A 19,472-nucleotide genomic window follows, 5' to 3' on the forward strand; every position below is an offset into this window, starting at 1 on the left:
CTTCGTGGTGTGTGCCTTATCTTTTTGTTAGTTCTCCGGCCTATGAAGTATGAATCCGTGGCCGAATGAATTTGTCGAAGAAACCAATGGTTTCGTCCCCTTCTGTGGGGGGAAAAATCGGTTTCTTGTGTTATCGCAAAGAGGTGTGTCGTCGCATGTTCTCTAAAGACGAGCGGTACGAATCATTGTCAGTTGCTGTCGCGCCATTAGTTTCATCTCACGGCGGGAGATTGGTGCACATCTTCAGCTTCAGAATCCAGATCACATGAACGTAGATCTTTAATTATATTGTCATGATTTATTCTTAAAATTATTAATGGTATGCGTGACTTAAACTGAATATTCACGAAAAAGCCCATATGCCAGTATTTCATGAGAGCTAATGATATTAGAGCTCTCCGTGATCAAGCAACGAGCGGGATGAGGTAGAGATAAGAAACTGGAGCTGCATTCGCGAGTGAAACTGCGCAGATCATTTGTTTATACAGATGTAAAATATGGTGACTTCCATAAAATTTTTATAGATAATCCATTTGAAAGGGGAACGTCCTGTTCCCCCCCCCCCCCCCCCCTCTTTCCTTCCCGTAATGCGAATTTCTTTCCCACTTTTAAACTTTAGTGCTTCCTTCCTTTCTCCCTCCTTTTTCATCAAGCATCGTACCTTTGATTTGTTCTGACTTACCATTAATTTTACAGTTTTTGGAAAGAGAGACGGCAAATCGAGGTTGAGGTACTATTCGGTATGAAGAAGTAAATCAGAATAACCTTAAATGTATGGCTATTATCAAACAATGAAAATTCAAAATAAGTTACATACCACAAGGTAAGAGATTCCTATTGAACATTCCTATCCAACTACGTGGCAACGAAGCCTAGTTAGCCAGCAACAGTCGCTCTTCCAATACTTTCCAAGAGAGCAACACAGATGGGTAAGCAGTCAGTCTTCGTCCGAGGAACGCGTTAGACACAAATTAACGGAGTAGTTCTTCTAATAAAGGTCCTTAATGAAACGCGCTTCGCTTGTGCGGGTGAAGCCGTCGGCGTTATGCTCCCTTCCTGAGCACTCGCCGTATAATAGAGGAATTTAAATTAACACAGGACCAAGCCATTAAGTGCGTTTACTCTCACGCGTAAATTACAAGGGGCAAATTATGCCGCACGATTAGTTAGGCACGCACTAAGCCGGGCCACCATAGAATGTGCTTTGCCCCTGACCCGACGTAAGCACTTGGCCCTGTTTGTTTTGGAATTAATATTTGCTGGGAGCCGGCTAGGAAATCCATTTTCTTTCTCTTCTCCGAGTTTATTTGTTCAGGTCCGTGCTTTACGTAAAGCAATTTTCCTCGACAGCTCCTTCGTCTCTAGCTACTTGCCAAAGAGAATGAGTAAGCAAGGAAAGACGTATCTCGACTTGCCGGATGAGCAAAGTGTACAGCGTACTCTGCTCTGAGAAAGAGATCGAATATCACATTGAAGTTCAGCCTGTCCATTGCCTCGATAAGCTAATAACTCTGTTTCCTCTCTCTCTCTCTCTCTCTCTCTCTCTCTCTCTCTCTCTGTCTCTCTCTCTCTTCACTGATTTTTGAACCTATATTTCAAGCTGCAGGATGGACCTGCGTGTAAATTTTGTATCTTTGGCACACAAAGCTTAAAATTCTTGTAAAGTTGCGGACATTTCAAGGAACCGTAATCCAACCAACATAATTTCATTCCACTTCAAGCACTCTGCTGCTTTATTAGCGGAAGTGACTACGCGACTCTCCACAAATCCTTCTTCCAATCGACCAATGTATTCATTCAGTCAATTAATAATTTACATACTTCTTCTGGTTACAGTACGGATAATAAAGGTTTTAATTGGAAATAAATACTGATGAATGGCAAATAGCTCTCTTTATTGTTGTAGTTGTCCTTTCTACAAAATTTTCTATCTTCATACTGATTCAGAAAATTCGCGCATGCCAGGAAACAAAGATGATTTCTGCACACTGAAACTTCAGGTCTACTGTAAAGTACGAATGATTAAAAGTGAACATCGTCTAAAAATGGGAGAAATTTCATCCTGGTTGTATCGAAACACATACTTAAACCGTTGAGTATCTCAAGACTGGTGCCAACGATTAAGTTTGTTCAAATACTATTCCCTACGCGCTATTACGTCAGACAACAGCAGCAGCAGTTCATGAGTATATTGTTAGCTCGTAAAGAGTACTTTTACTGCAGGAAACACAACTTAACCATCCGTTATTGCAAGACTATAGATGCTCAGTATACAGTCAAACTATGGGAATATTGTTGGCTCGTAAAGAGTTCTTTTACTGCAAGATATACAACTTAATCATCCGTTATTGCATGACTACAGATGCCCAGTATACAGCAAACTATGGAATAACTTTAAAAATAGTAAATAATAATGACATGTGAGATTATAGGATCCTCATATGCTTTTTCCAGAACACAAATCGTGCATCTTAATGAATAGGAGGCTGTGATTTAAAAATATATTTGAAAACACGTTATTAGTAAATTTTGCTTTTCAGCTACAAACAATCTGCTTTGGTCACACAACAGACGATTCTCAGATATAAAACGTTACAACTAAAGGACTTTTGTGACATTATGACTACTTGTATCTGCGTCAGTGCTAAATATTAACTGCTCCAAAACTCTAGCATTCAGGGAAAGCATACATTCACACGTTACGTATAAGGTGATACTTGAAAAGGCTGGCTGAGCGACAACACGTAACACACAGATACTGCGTAAATCGTGATATTTCAAAAATTTAATACAATATATAGATACGGGTTTTCATATGGCTCTAGTGTGTGAAGTAGAAGTTGAGTTTTTCATGTATTTTACAGTCATTAGTTCGTGTGGAGTAGTGTCTTGTTCCTGTCACTGTTAACGATGAAAGAGAGAAATCGCTGAAACTGAATACAGCTGCAGGACCGAACGGAATCCCTATGAGATCCTCTACAGAATTTTGAGCTCAGTTTTGCCTTCTTTTAAGTGCAATCCATTGCACTTGCCCGGAACAAAAAGCCATGCAGAAAAGTTGGAAGAAAACACAGATGACATTGGCCAACAAGAAGGGTAGCAGGAGTCATCAGCCAAACGATTTGACATCCATTCGTTGAAGAATTTTAGAATGTATTCTTAGCTCAGATGTTATGAGGTATTTCGAACACAGTGACCTTCTCTGTATCAACCATCACTCATTCCGGAAACAGCAGTCACATGAAACCCAGATCGCACATTTCTTACATGACATACTGAACGACTTCGATCATGACAGGTGGATACCTGAAGTATTTCTCGATTTTCGAAAAGCATTTGACTCATTACCACATCTACTTACATCATCAAAAGTACGATCGTGTAGTGTAAAAGTGAAATTGGTGAGCGGATGGGGGATATCCCGGTGGGGAGGGCACGGCAAGTTGTCTCCATCGGAGGGTAACTCACTGATGTGGAAATAACTTCGGGTTTGCCGCACGGCGGTGTGTTGGAACTCTTGCTGTTCATGTTGTACATTAATGATCTTGTGCATAATACTAATAGTTATCTCAGATTTTTCGGATATAATGTAATTAACTGCAACGAAGGACTATCTTAAAGAAGCTGTACAAACATTCAGCGAGGTCTTGACGAGAATGAAAGAGGTACTAAGATTGGCAACTTGCATAAAATGTTCAGAAATTTACAATTATGTTTGACACAAAACGGAAAGATCAGTCACACTTGGATTAACTCATGCAAATACTTGACTGTAAATTGAACGATCTTACAGGCTCAATCGCAGGTAAGGCAGGAGGCAGATTTTGGTTATGGTAGAATATTAGGGAAATGCAGTCAGTCTACAAAGGAAATTAATTACGAATTACTCGGACGACCCATCCTAGAATATTGCTCAAGAGGAAGAGAATTGTACTAAATAAGTCTACTTGGGGTTTTGAACGAATACAGAGAAGGACCGCATGAATAGTCATGGGTTTGCTTGCCCCGTGGCACCGTGTCACAATATCCTACAATCGATTCTATAGGGATCGTGAGGAGAAGGATAAATACAGCGTCCACAGAGGAATTTTAAGTCATTCATCCCGCGCTCCATACCTGAATCTAACGTGAAAAACCAAAATAACTAGTACAGTGGGACATACGCTCTCCTACGTAGGTCACAGTGTTTTTCAGATTATGGATGCAGATGTCAATATAGATGTGATCAAAGACAAAGGTCACCATCAAAGTTTAGCTACACACTGCAACATATGGACGATCAGGAGCAGTGTGGTATGAGTCACTGCTTACACTCTTAAAATTTAATACAGGAAACTGGAGTGCACAAGGTCTCTGCATTTTCTCCTACTCCACATCACACCAAATTTGAAAATTAGTTGTATCATCAGGGTTGAAACGTGGTACCTACGAGTCCAAGAGCATCGTAGTAGAATGCACTTTTCACCGCTTCTGCCCAGGCAGACAAAGAGAGTGAGCCATAACTTCTACTATGAGGCAATTCTATATTCTTTCACTTCAATTTCTCTTCTCTGTCTGATAACTAATAAAGGCGCTAAGACGATGCATCCTGAAAAGCAGTTGAAATAGCACTTATTACACGGTTAATTAATCAATACTGTTTTTTGTTTCCCTGTAAGCTACAAGGGCACTGCAGTAAAGGATCCGTATTAGCGGCTATGTTAAAAGCCGAAGCATAAGATTAGCATTTAGCGTTTCTCTGATGTTAGATTCATTATAGACGTAGGGGAAAGTCAGTGAAACAAAACGGTCCAGTCACGTTAATGTGACTACGTGTAAAAAACCTGAATAACCACCCTTTGCAAAGCTCACGTACAGTAAGAGAGTCAGTGAAGGTTTGGAAAGTACCGAAAGGTTCAAAATGGCTCTAGGCACTAGGGGACTTTACTTCTGAGGTCATCAGTCCCCTAGAATTTAGAACAACTTAAACCTAACGAACGTAATGACATCACACATATCCATGCCCGAGGCAGGAATCGAACCTGCGACCGTAGCGGCAGCGTGGTTCCTGACTGTAGCGCCTAGAACCGGCCACCCCGTCCGTCGTACCGAAAGGAATGCGGAGCCATACCTTCTCCAGCGCCGCGGCCAGCGGTGCTGTCTCACAGTTGAGGACCATGGCGCGAACAGACCAATCAAGTTGTCACATGTTTTTTACTCCAGTTTTTGATGGCAATATGCATTCCTTAGATAATTACCGGTTTCAGTCCGTAATGACCATCCGCAGATCTTTTTTACACTATGTCAAGTTGTGCCACATAGTCTCGGTCGGGTTTAGATCGTGGCGAGTTCGGTGCCCTGGGGTGTACGATAAACTCATCCTGGTTCTCTTCGAACCATGCACGTACACTGTCCCCTGTGTGGAGTCGTTACATTGTCTTGGTGATGCATGCCATTGTGCTGAGAAAAAGTAAATTACATGTAGGAGTGGGTATGTTCCCCACGGATACATGCATCGTTTCGTTGATCCATTGTTGCTTCCAGAATGACGAGATCAACCACGAAAGGCAGGAAAAACCTTCCCCAGACCAAAACTCCCCCTCCTCCGATCTCTATCCTTCACCATTGATGCAGCTTTGTACAACCAAAGGCCATCTGTCTGATGGAGCATAAACGTAATTCTTCTGAAAAGACCACCTAAAGCCATTCAGCAGCCGCCCAGCTGCGTTAATGGCATGCGCAGTCCAGCCTTCGTCACCGATAGTCACCAGTCAGCGTGGTTGAATTAACGAGGTGCCTACCGTGAAGGACCATAAGCAACAACGTTTGGTAAACGGTCCACGGGGAGACACCATTTTTAGGCCTGTGGTTCATCGGGCACGTCTGTTCCCCCGTACACATGTCCGCAGCCGTTGTTCACCCCCTTCATCTGTGATCTGTGGTGCACCAGAGTTGCCTCGGCGCCGGTTTTCGGTAGCGGCGTTACAAGAGCAGTTTACGAACCTAACCATTTCGGAAATGCTTCCACCCTTGGCCTGAAAGCCACAATCATGCCCTTTTGGACGTCGGACAAATCGCTCCGTTTCCGTATTACGATTGCACTGCTTTCCGTGTCCGCCCCCCCCCCCCCTTAAAACTTTACATGATGAACTCCAACACTAATGCTGGCACTTGACGTCTGTCAGTGGTTACTGCACGTTTACGTCGAACATACGCGGTGATCACATTCATGTGATTGGACCGTTTAGAATATAATGGAAAACAATGACGCTGTTTACGTCGAACATACGCGGTGATCACATTCATGTGATTGGACCGTTTAGAATATAATGGAAAACAATGACGCTGTTTCACGAAAATCACCGACATTCGCTTTCAATACTTTAAGGGACCCGCAGGACACTTAAGCAAATATTGCTTCTAACCGTGCGCTTCAGTACGACAGTTACATCTAAGTCCAAATTACTCAATTTATACGCTTATTGAACTTTTTGGCTAAGTCCAGAAAATTCTATTATGGTTCTGTTGATATAATACATAGTACTCTAGTCTAGAAATCACACTGTGATCAATAAATACAATCAAACCAGTCGGACACAATGTTCGAAATTTTTAGGTGTACGTAGTGAAGAAAACTCGAACTGGAAGAAACGTAACACTGAACACAGAAATTACATTGAACTCCTTTTGCTCACGATAATTGCTAGCCTTGTAAACAAATTAACCACCTCACTACCCACGTGCCACTCGCCGATTCCGATACACTTCGAATGTGTAAATATCAGATGGCTGGATTATGCCGGTTATTCCACCAGGAATCGTCATTGTTTTTACGTCTTCATTACTTTTCTTAGTGTTGTTAAATTTATTTCCGTTTGTCCTCCACTGGAATCCTAGTGCAGAATAAATCTTTCACCAACAGTTGGTAAGTAAACATCAACAAACAATTTAATTCCGAGATCTGATGTTAATTTACCAGATGTTGAAGCAATTGCTACAATATTATCAGCTTTGTACACAGTTCGTTGAACAATGGTTTCAAACTGGCCACCTGTTTGCTGCAGAACTAAGAACGAAGGGGACTGTAATACACCACTTGCAGATGGGATTGTTATGTGGTAACGAATCCACTAAATTACAGGCCCACATCGTTAACGTCTATATGCAGCAGGATTTTGGAACATATATTGTGTTCGAAGATTATGAATTACCTCGAAGAAAACGGTCTATTGACACACAGACAACATGGATTTAGAAAACAGCGTTCTTGTCAAGCACAACTAGCTCCTTATTCGCATAAAGTGTTGAAAGCTAGTGACAATGAAATTCCGACTGATTCCGTATTCCTGGATTTCCGGAAGGCTTTTGACACTCTACCACACAAGCGGCTTGTAGTGAAATTGCTTGATCATGGAATATCGTCTCAGTTATGTGACTGTATTTGTTATTTCCTGTCACAGAGGCAACGGTTCGTAGTAACTGAGTACAACATAAATGATTTATGGCGTTCCCCAAGGTAGTGTTACAGGCTCATTGCTGTCCCTCATCTATATAAACGATTTTCAGATGACGCTGTGGCTTATATACTGATTAATCGTGGTCTAGGGGTAGCGTCTTTGATTCATAATCAAAACGTCTTCGGTCACGGGTTCAATCCCCCAGACTGCCTAGATTTTGATAAATAGTCAGCATTGGAGGCCGAAGACTTCCAGCATTGGAAGTCAGCCTCATTCTGCCAACGGCCTTGTCAAAGAGGGCGGAGGAGCGGATAGAGATTCAGGGCACTCTCTTGTCCTAGGGGTGGGAAATTTCCCCTAAAGGGGGAAGAATCAGCAATGATCAACGACAGGAGGATGCAGAAGGCAATGGAAACCACTGCATTAAAGACACGTAACGTGTATTCACAGGACATGTGGCCTGTAGTTGAAGAAGTGTCATGATGATCTCTCCATTGGCAAAAGATTCCGGAATAGTCCCCCAATCGGATCTCTGGGAAGGGACTGCCAAGGGGGAGGTAACCATGAGAAAAAGATTGAATAATCAACGAAAGGGTAACGTTCTACGAGTCGAGGCATGGAATGTCAGAAGCTTGAACGTCGCAGGGGAACTAGAAAATCTGAAAAGGGAAATGCAAAGGCTCAATATAGATATAGTAGGAGTCAGTGAAGTGAAGTGAAGGAAGGAAGACAAGGATTTCTGGTCAGATGAGTGTCGGGTAATATCAACAGCACCAGAAAATGGTATAACAGGTGTAGTATTCGTTATGAATAGGAAGGTAGGGCAGAGGGTGTGTTACTGTGAACAGTTCAGTGACCGGGTTGTTGTAATCAGAATCGACAGCAGACCAACACCGACAACGATAGTTCAGGTATACATGCCGACGTCGCAAGCTGAAGATGGACAGTTAGAGAAAGTGTATGAGGATATTGAAAGGGTAATGCAGTATGTAATGGGGGACGAAAATCTAATAGTCATGGGCGACTGGAATGTAGTTGTAGGGGAAGGAGTAGAAGAAAGGGTTACAGGAGAATATGGGTTTGGGACAATGAATGAAAGAGGAGAAAGATTTATTGAGTTCTGTAACAAGTTTCAGCTAGTAATAGCAAATACCCTGTTCAAGAATCACAAGAGGAGGACGTATACTTGGAAAAAGCCGGGAGATACGGGAAGATTTCAATTAGATTACATCATGGTCAGACAGAGATTCCGAAATCAGATACTGGATTGTAACGAGTACCCAGGAGCAGATATAGACTCAGATCACAATATAGTAGTGATGAAGAGTAGGCTGAAGTTCAAGACATTAGTCAGGAAGAATCAATACGCAAAGAAGTGGGATACGGAAATTCTAAGGAATGACCAGATACGTTTGAAGTTCTCTAAAGCTATAGATACAGGAATAAGTAATAGCGCTGTAGGCAACACAGTTGAAGAGGAATGGACGTCTCTAAAAAGGGCCATCACAGAAGTTGGGAAGGAAAACATACGTACAAAGAAGGTAGCTGTGAAGAAACCATGGGTAACAGAAGAAATACTTCAGTTGATTGATGAAAGGAGGAAGTAGAAACATGTTCCGGGAAAATCAGGAATACAGATATACAAGTCGCTGAGGAATGAAATAAATAGGAAGCGCAGGGAAGCTAAGACGAAATGGCTGCACGAAAAATGTGAAGACATCGAAAAAGATACGATTGTCGGAAGGACACACTCAGCATACAGGAAAGTCAAAAAAAGCAACGGTGGTAACATTAAGAGTGATACGGGGATTCCACTGTTAAATGCAGAGAGTGAGCAAATAGGTGGAAAGAATACATTGAAAGCCTCTATGAGGGTGAAGATTTGTCTGATGTGATAGAAGAAGAAACAGGAGTCGATTTAGAAAAGATGGGGGATCCAGAATTAGAATCGGAATTTAAAAGAGCTTTGGAGGACTTACGGTCAAATAAGGCAGAAGGGATCGATAGCATTCCATCAGAATTTCTAAAATCATTAGGGGAAGTGGCAACAAAATGACTGTAGATTATATGAGTCTGGCGACATACCATCTGACTTTCGAAAAAGCATCATCCACACAATTCAGAAGAAGGCAAGAGCTGACAAGTGCTCAAAATTATCGCACAATCAGCTTGACAGCTCTTGCATCGAAGCTGCTTACAAGAATAATATACAGAAGAATGGAAAAGAAAATTGAGAATGCGCTAGGTGACGATCAGTTTGGCTTTAGGAAAAGTAAAGGGACGAGAGAGGCAATTCTGTCGTTATGGCTAATAATGGAAGCAAGGCTCAAGAAAAATCAAGACACGTTCATAGGGTTTGTCGACCTGGAAAAAACTTTCTACAGTATAAACTGGTGCAAGCTTTTCGAGATTCTGAAAAAAGTAGGGGTAAGCTATAGGGAGAGACGGGTCATATACAATATGTACAACAACCAAGAGGGAATAATAAGAGTGGACGATCAAGAACGGAGTTCTCGTATTGAGAAGAGTGTAAGACATGGCTGTAGCCTTTCGCCCCTACTCTTCAACCTGTACATCGAGGATGCAATGATGGAAATAAAAAGAAAGGTTCAGGAGTGGAATTAAAATCCAAGGTGAAAGGATATCAATCGCTGATGCTATCCTGAGGGAAAGTGAAGAAGAATTAAATGATCTGCTGAACGTAATGAACAGTCTAATGAGTACACAGTATCGTTTGAGAGTAAATCGGACAAAAACGAAGGTAATGAGAAGTAGTAGAAATGAGAACAGCGAGAAACTTAACATTAGGATTGATGGTCACGAAGTCAATGAAGTTAAGGAATTCTGATACCTAGGCAGTGAAATAACCAATGACGGACGGAGCAAGGAGGACATCAAAAGCAGACTTGCTATGGCAGAAAATGTATTTCTGGCCAAGAGAAGTCTACTAATATCAAATAGCGGTCTTAATTTGAGGAAGAAATTTCTGAGGATGTACGTCTGGAGTACAGCAATGTATGGTAGTGAAACATGGACTGTGGGGAAACCGGAACAGAAGAGAATAGAAGCATTTGAGATATGGTGCTATAGACGAATGTTGAAAATTAGGTGGACTGATAAGATAAGGAATGAGGAGGTTCTACGCAGAATCGGAGAGGAAAGGAATATGTGGAAAACACTGATAAGGAGAAGGGACAGGATGATTGGACATCTGCTAAGACATGAGGGAATGACTTCCATGGTACTAGAGGGAGCTGTAGAGGGCAAAGACTGTAGAGAAAGATAGAGATTGGAATAAGTCAAGAAAATAATTGAGGACGTAGGTTGCAAGTGCTACTCTGAGATGAAGAGGTTAGCACAGGAAAGGAATTCGTGGCGGGCCGCATCAAACCAGTCAGTAGACTGATGACAAAAAAAAGTCATCAGATCAAAGCAAATTGCAAAACGACTTTGAAAAGATATCTCAATGTTGCGAAAATTAGCAGTTAACCTTAAATAATGAAAAGTGTGTGGTCATTCACATGAGTGGTAAAAGGAATCCTTTAAACTTCGGTTACACGATAAATCAGTCAAATCTAAAGGTTGTAAATTCAACTAAACACCTTGGAATTACAATTATGAACAACTTAAATTGGAGGGAACACATAGAAAATGTTGTGAGGAAGGCGACCCAAAGACTGCGTTTTATTGGCAGGACACTAGTAAATCTGTAATACTTAGTCGTTTCGTTTCCCATCTTCCATGACATGTTTTCCCCACCTACATAGTGGCTTTGTATCCTTAATCATTCAGAAATTATGTGGACTGTTTTTAAAATTTTGTTACTATTCTTTCACGCCAAAATGTAACTGCTTTTTTCTATATTCCGAATCTATTGCTATTGTTCTCTTCTCACTGTCTTCCAAAATATCCTCATAACCCTCTTCAAACACCTCTGCCTCTGCGACAGCCTCAGGGAATATACTTTAGTTATCATAGGTCAAGGTACTATAACTGTCTGAAACGTTGGTGTTAATGGACTCTTTAATCAAACTCGCTAAATGTAATGCAAACGATGTTTCTTCGTCGCTAATGAAAGGGCCAACATCGTACTGCAAAGCTTTTGTGTAATAGGAGTAATACATTATTTGGATTTGTCGTGGTGAAATTCGTAATAAACATGTTTACACTCATCCTGCTACATTCTGTATACGAGTTTCGATTTCAATCCGACGTCCGGTCTACAAATTCCGGCCGCTTCTTTATGGGAGCGGTGAGAGTCAAATGACAGTATGTGCACCTGTACGCACGCGGTTGAAGTGCATGCTTACTTTAATGGATACATATTCTACTGCCGGCCGCCCCACACTTTCTCATCGCCCTGTATCCGCCGAGCGACTCGATGTGCACATGCGCCCTGCCGCACGACGTATGTTGGTGTGTTATGCACGTCCATAACATGCGCGCGATTGCCGGGGTCGCAACACTGGTCACAATACACATGTGGCCACAATAAGTCCATATTAATGCTTCCTACACACTTCTGGTTACCGCAGTCTACATCTACATCTACATCTACATACATACTCCGCAATCCACCATACGGTGCGTGGCGGAGGGTACCTCGTACCACAACTAGCATCTTCTCTTCCTGTTCCACTCGCAAACAGAACGAGGGGAAAATTCCTGATTATATGCCTCTGTACGAAACCTAATCTCTCTTATCTTATCTTTGTGGTCTTTCAGCGAAATGTTAGTTGGCGGCAGTAAAATTGTACTGCAGTCAGCCTCAAATGCTGATTCTCTAAATTTCCTCAGTAGCGATTCACGAAAGAAACGCCTCCTTTTCTCTAGATACTCCCACCCGAGTTCCTGAAGCATTTGCGTAACACTGGCGTGATGATCAAACCTACCAGTAACAAATCTAGCAGCCCGCCTCTGAATTGCTTCTATGTGCTCTCTCAATTCGACCTGATAGGGGTCCCAAACCTTAAGAATAGGTCGTATTAGTGTTTTATAAGCGGTCTCCTTTACAGATGAACCACATCTTCCCAAAATTCTACCAATGAACCGAAGACGACTATCCGCTTTCCCCACAACTGCCATTACATGCTTGTCCCACTTCATATTGCTCTGCAATGTTACGCCCAAATATTTAATTGACGTGACTGTGTCAAGCGCTACACTACTATTGGAGTATTCAAACTTACAGGATTCTTTTTCCTATTCATCTGCATTAATTTATATTGATCTATGTATAGAGTTGGCTGCCATTCTTTACACCAATCAGAAATCCTGTCCAAGTCATCTTGTATCCTCCTACAATCACTCAACGACGACACCTTCCCGTACACCACAGCATCATCAGCAAACAGCCGCACATTGCTATCCACCCTATCCAAAAGATCATTTATGTAGATAGAAAACAACAGCGGACCTACCAGAGTTCCCTGGGGCACTCCAGATGATACCCCCACCTACGATGAACACTCACCATCAAGGCCAACGTACTGGGTCTTTTCTGTAATACTCTCTTCTGACTATCTATCGCAAATATGTGGAATAAGAAAGTAAGAATTTACAGTGTATGACGATTCCTGATGGAGCAACCTATGTAATCTAGCCACTTGATGTTTACACATTCAGACAGTGGAAGAATTTTCTAAAGCAGTTCTCTGATATACTACTACTGTACGGTTATGATGTCAATTTGCATCTGAGGAATCATGAAATTTCCATCTTTGATTTATAATCAGTTTCCATTCTCTACATTTGTGCACATCTTTAGGTATGCGTGGTTCAAGATCTAATACATCGCAGAAGAACCTGATAAATGTGAACTATCTGTTAATTATAGCTTTAAAAATTGTAATACATGCTGTAAATCGTACAATAATATTGCAATAATCAGATATGTGTGGTGTGCAATGTGTATGTGTATGCAGCAGTTCCTTGCAGTGAATAACACAAAGATCCCTCATTATTGTACCATCTATCGCAGATAATGCAGTACAACCTAAATACTATAAAATAACAAAGAAGATGCCAAACGTAATATCCAAACCCAAACAACCAATGAAACAAAGCAAAACAAACAACAAACAAATAAAACAAAGACCATGAAAAAACAAACCGGGAATAGCCTCTCGCCACCTCCACGTTGGTTATCTCCGAACTTACCAGAGAGCAAGACCGTACTGTTCCAGTTAAATCCTTCACTAGCCCGTCTTTTACGGCTGCACTGCGAAACTGCAAACGACATTATCTCCATGTATGACGAGCTTCATGCGGCGGACAGAGCTCACGTCTAGCGGCATATAGGGGTGCTTCCGCCTTACATCTGACTACTACGACGTCGGCGTGGAACTTTATCGTACATAAATAAATTTTCACTTGAAAATACACTACCAGATTTACTACACATTAACTCTCAACCCCTTCAAACACTGTGAGGTGAGGAGAGGATTTCTAAATAAATCAAAATCCTTAAAGTTGTGATTATACAGTTGTAAAGTACAGTAGAACCATGGAAATTTTGTTTCAACCTTATCTCCTACTGTTTCAACGATAAATGCTTAGAAAGATATCTGTGTTTTCTTCGGGAGGGTTTTCACCACTTCAAAGGCCAAATAGATACGGATACAAAAATACGTGTTTCATATTTTGACCCTAACTAGGACATATTCGAAGTGTATCGGATTTGGCGAATGGCAATTGAGTTGTGTTACTTGTCAGTTACGTCTTACTGTACAAATTTCTAAAGTAATTCATAGTTTAGAAAGAAGGTATCGATTGCAAGAAAGCTAGAAGTAAAAATAAAATGTGGTGTTACCAACAATCTCAAGGGGTTAGGCATTGTATTAAATTCATTTTATACATGTATCCTCTAATGAAATTCTGCTTACGAAGTTGTCACAATCTGAGATGGATAGAATAGTCCACACCTGCTAAACTAGAAGAAAAAAAAGCTGTTAGTGACTCCGAAAGGACTCAAATACACGTCATCAAAAGTTTTTTGCCTTTTACGTAATATCAATCAGGTAGTAGGGCCAGCTGAAATCGAACCTAAAATTGTTTCTTTGGGACAACTCCGTGTCATCGATACATGAATATTTATCTAAAACTTGTTGCCTGTAAGAAAGCAATAAAACGAAAAACATTAGTTCTATATGTACATGCGTAGGTAAGATTGAAAAATAATATATTCACTAATCATACAGTGTTGAGTAATTTTAAATTTAGACAAACTGCCATTTAGGAATTGGTAAGTGATCAGCATATAGCCGTTCACTGAACCTCTTTTCTGTCTTCTGATTAGTTTGAGGCGGCCGCCTCGAGTTCCTCTCCTGTGCCAAACGATTCGTCTCAAAACAGCACTTTTAAACTTACGGGCGGCCGCTGTGGCCGAGCGGTTCTAGGCGCTTCAGACCGGAACCACGCTGCTGCTACGGTCACAGAGTCTAATCCCGCCCCGGTCGTGGATGCCTGTGATGTCATAAGGTTAGTTATGTTTAAGTACATCTAGGTCTAGGGGACTGATGACCTTAGATGTTAAGTCTCATAGTGCTTAGAGTAATTTAAACAACTTTCTTCAATCTACGTCCTCAGTTATTTGATGGAAGTCTTCCAATCTCCGTTCTCTGTTTTTCTCTACGGTTGTTACCCTCTACAACTCTTTCTCTCGTAGCATGAACGTTATTCCTTGGTCTCTTAATAGAAGTCCAACCATTCTCTCCCCTCTTCTTGTGAATGTTTCTCATATATCCCTCCTCTTGTCTTTTCTTTTTTTTTCGAAACATCTGTCTTCGGTCTCGATTGATGAAGCCCGCCACGTATTCTTCTCCTGTGCCAAACTCATCTTCTCAGAACAGAATTTGCAACCTACTTCCTAAATTATTTGCTGGATGTATTCCAACCTCCGTTTACCACTAGTAAAATGGAAATCATTCTCTGATGTCATAACAGATACCTAATCATTCTTGTCAGTGTTTCCCATTCTTTGGAGAATCTCATCATTCCTTTCCGTATCAGACTACCTAATTTTCAAGATACGTCTGTAGCACATTATCTCGGATGCTTCTTTTCTTGTTCTCCTGTAGTCCATGTACTGTCATACAATGCTGTACTCCACACGTACTTTCTCACAAACTTCTTCCTCAAATTAAAGCCAATATTTGATACTAGTAGACTTATCTTGGCCAGGAATGTAATTTTTCTGGTGGTAGTCGCCTTTTAATGTTCTCCTTCCTCCACCCATCATTGGTTATTGTAATGCCTAGGTAGCATAATTCCTTAACTGCATCTACTTCTTGGCCAACAATTGTGATGTTAAGTTTCTCACTGTTCTCGTTTCTACTACTTCTAATTACCTTCGTCTTTCTTCGATTTATTCTCAGTCCATACGCTGAACTTATTAGGCTGTCCATTCCGTTCAGCAGATCTTGTAATTCTTCTTCACTTTCACTCAGTATAGCAGCATCATCAACGAATGGTATCATTGATATCCTTACACCTTGAATTTTAATTCCACTCCTGAACCTTTCTTTTATTTCCATCATTGCTTCCTCGATGTACAGACTGAACAGTAGGGGCGAAAGGCACATCCTTGCCTTACACCCTTTTTAACACGAGCACTTCGTTATTGGCCGTCCACTCTTATTATTCCCTTTTAGCTGTTGTGCATATTGCATACACCCGTCTTTCACTATAGCTTACCCCTACATTTTTCAGAATTTCGAATACCTTGTACCATTTTACAATGTAGAACGCCTTTTTTAGGTCGACAAATCCTATAAACCTGCCTTGATTTTTCTTTAGTCTTGCTTCCATTATTAACCACAACGTCAGAATAGCCTCTCTCGTGCGTTTACCTTTCCTAACGCGTAAGTGATCGTCAACTAACGCATTCCTCAATTTTCTTTTCCATTCTTCTGTATATTATTCTTGTAATCAAAGTGAATGCATGAGCTGTTAAGCTGAATGTACGATAGTTATCACACTTGTTAGCTCTTTCTGTCTTCGAAATTGTGTGGTTCCTGCTTTTCCTAAAGTCAGATGATATGTCGCGAGACTCATACTATCTACACACCAACTTCAATAATCGTTTTGCTGCCACTTCCCCTAATAATTTTCGAAATTCTGATGGAATGTTATCTCTCCCTTCTGCCTTATTTGATCTTAACTCTTCCAAAGCTATTTTAAATTCTGACTTCAATACCGGATCCCCAATATCTTTTAAATCGACTCCTATTTCTTCATCTATTACATCAGACAAATCTTCCCCCTCATAGAGCCTTTCAATCTACTCTTTCCCCCTATTCGCTCTCTCCTCTGCATTTAACAGTGGAATACCTGTTGCTTTCTTAATGTTATCACCCTTGCTTTTACTGTCACCGAAGGTTGTTTTGACTTTCCTGTATGCTGAATCTGTCCTTCCGACAGCATTTTTTCGATGTCTTCACATTTTGCCTGCAGCCATTTCGTCTTCACTTTCCTACAGTTCCTACTCATTTCATTCGTCAGCGACTTGTATTTCTGTATTCCTGAGTTTCACGGAACATTTTTGTAATTCCTCCTTTAATTGATCAATTGAATTATTTCTTCTGTTATCCATGGTTTCTTCGCAGTTACCTTGTTTGTCCCTATGTCCTCCTTCCCAACTTCTGTGATGGCCCTTTCTTAAAGATATCGACTCCTCTTCAAGTGAACTGCCTCTTGATCTGTTCCTTATTGCTGTACCTATATTCTTAGAGAGCTTCAACCTATGTCATGTCTATGCGCTCCACACGAACTCCGCTACCCTTGTAGGCGCTTCCTGCGTCAAGTGATAGCCTGACCTATTCAGGGGGACGCTACATTTCTACACCCGATAGCGGAGGTCGAGAAATTTGCAACCCAGATCGCCGCAAAATCGTCTGAGCCTCTGGTTTAACCTTCCACTCGGCTCGAGACCAGAGGACCGCGATCGGTTCTGGGAACGACACTACAAATAGTTAGCTCAGATGCCACGCCGCGAGCGAGGCTCTCCGCCTTCACCAACTCCGCCAATCTCCCGTATGAACTGAGGATGACCTATCAATCCAACCGGGAGGAGCCATTGGTGTGGACATGAGCAACAATTTGCAGTCTTGTGCACGCAGTGCTCTCTGTCGCCGCGGGCAGGGCCTCCTCCACATCTCGGATGTACCCTTCTTCCCCGACCTTTCAGTTATTTCCCTAAGGGGCTCCATCACCGCCACACATTGGAGCTCATATGTGCCTGCTCGGACCTTGCTGAAGGAGCGGCCACATGTCCACTCACAGGCTGAGCGGGCGATGCCACACGGCCAGCCTCCACATTGTCCCTCCGCCTCGTTCGACGCGAACGCCGTTGAACCCACCACTCCTCTTGGGGAGAGGGTGGCCCAACCGCTCCCGGTACCGGCGAAGATGTCTGGACAGTAGGGGCCGTGGATGAAACATGTAACACCTGAGGTGTACCATGCGACGCACTAGACTCTCCACTGCCGCTACACTCAGAGGCAGCACCTTAAAGACGCTGATCGCTGCTATCATCACGTTCAGCTGTTCTCGAACAGTGGCCACCTCCTCCTGCGTCCGTACATAGCAATCACACATCACCAGACCTTTTGCAGTTTTACCTCCTCGTGATACTGAACCAGAATATTCGCTGTTACTCTTCGCTCATTCCTTGTTCGAAGTCCATATTCTCCTGTAACCTTTTATTCTACTCCATCCCCTATAACTGCAGTGCAGTCCTCCATGACTATTAGATTTTCATTTCCCTTTATTTAATGTATTACCCTTCCAATGACCACATATATTTTTTCCATCTCTTAGTCCACAGATTGAAACGTCGGAATCTATAACTGAACTACCGTTATTGGTGTTTGTTTGCCGTCTATTCTGATAAGAACGGCCCTATCACTAAACTGTTCAGTAGCACACACTCTACCTTCCTATTCATAATCCTACTCCCGTTATACAATTTTCTGCTCCTGTTGATATTGTCCTATACTCTTCTGACCAGAAATCCTTGTCTCCTTTCCATTTCACTATACTGCCCCCTACTATGTCTAGACTGAGCGTATATATTTCCCTTTTCAGATTTTCTAGCTTCTCTACCACGTTCAAGCTTTCGTGATTCCACGCCCCGACTTATGGAACGTTATCCTTTCTTTGGTTATTGAATCATTTTTCTCGTGGTAACCTTACCCTTGGCAGATCCTTCCCAGAGATCCGAATGGGAGCTATCCCGCAATCTTTTGCCAATGGAGAGATGATCGCGACAGTTTTCAGTTATAGGCCACGTGTCATGTGGATACCATTATGTGTATTTAATGCAGTGATTGCCTTTGCTTCCGTATCCTCATGCCGCCGATCATTGCCGATTCTTACGCCTTTAGGGGGGCCTATGGCGCTTTCAAAAAGAAAAAAAATCAATAGAATACTCCGTAAGTAGCATCGCACGCATAGTCTGAATTGCAACATTAGGAAGTGTGGTTCCAATAACATCATATACTGGAACAGCATATGATAAAATTTTCTAGTGGTCAAGAAGAGCATATTTTCTGTCAGTGAAGTGTTCGCTTTCTGTATCCTATCCACACAGATAGATTTTGAAAGGTTGTTCATAGTACCATTCAGGAATTTCTACGTCTTTGTTACTGGAAAGATTAAAGAAAGAGAGATCTTAAAAACAATCATAAGCCACCACAGACGTATTGATCCACTTTTTTTATGGGGTTTTCGTCGCAAAAAATATATAAATGTCACCAATTAATTTATTTCGGGATTTCACGATCGGTGGGCGATGCCGAAGGGGAACATTTTTATGCTTTAAAGGGTATAAAAAAGGAAAAAAAACTGTGCACATCGTGACATCTATCTCCAATGGCTGGTATTGTACCATTTCTGAGATCATTTTTTATAAATATCGGAACAGTTATGTAGATTTATACCGTTTTGAAGCTGTTTTCGGGAAGGAACACATGTTCCTGAGCACTTTTCCTGCACTACCAACAATAACACCGACACTCCGCTAACTTCCGTATGTAA

This window comes from Schistocerca gregaria, chromosome 1 (assembly GCF_023897955.1).
Source record: "Schistocerca gregaria isolate iqSchGreg1 chromosome 1, iqSchGreg1.2, whole genome shotgun sequence".
NCBI lineage: Eukaryota > Metazoa > Arthropoda > Insecta > Orthoptera > Acrididae > Schistocerca > Schistocerca gregaria.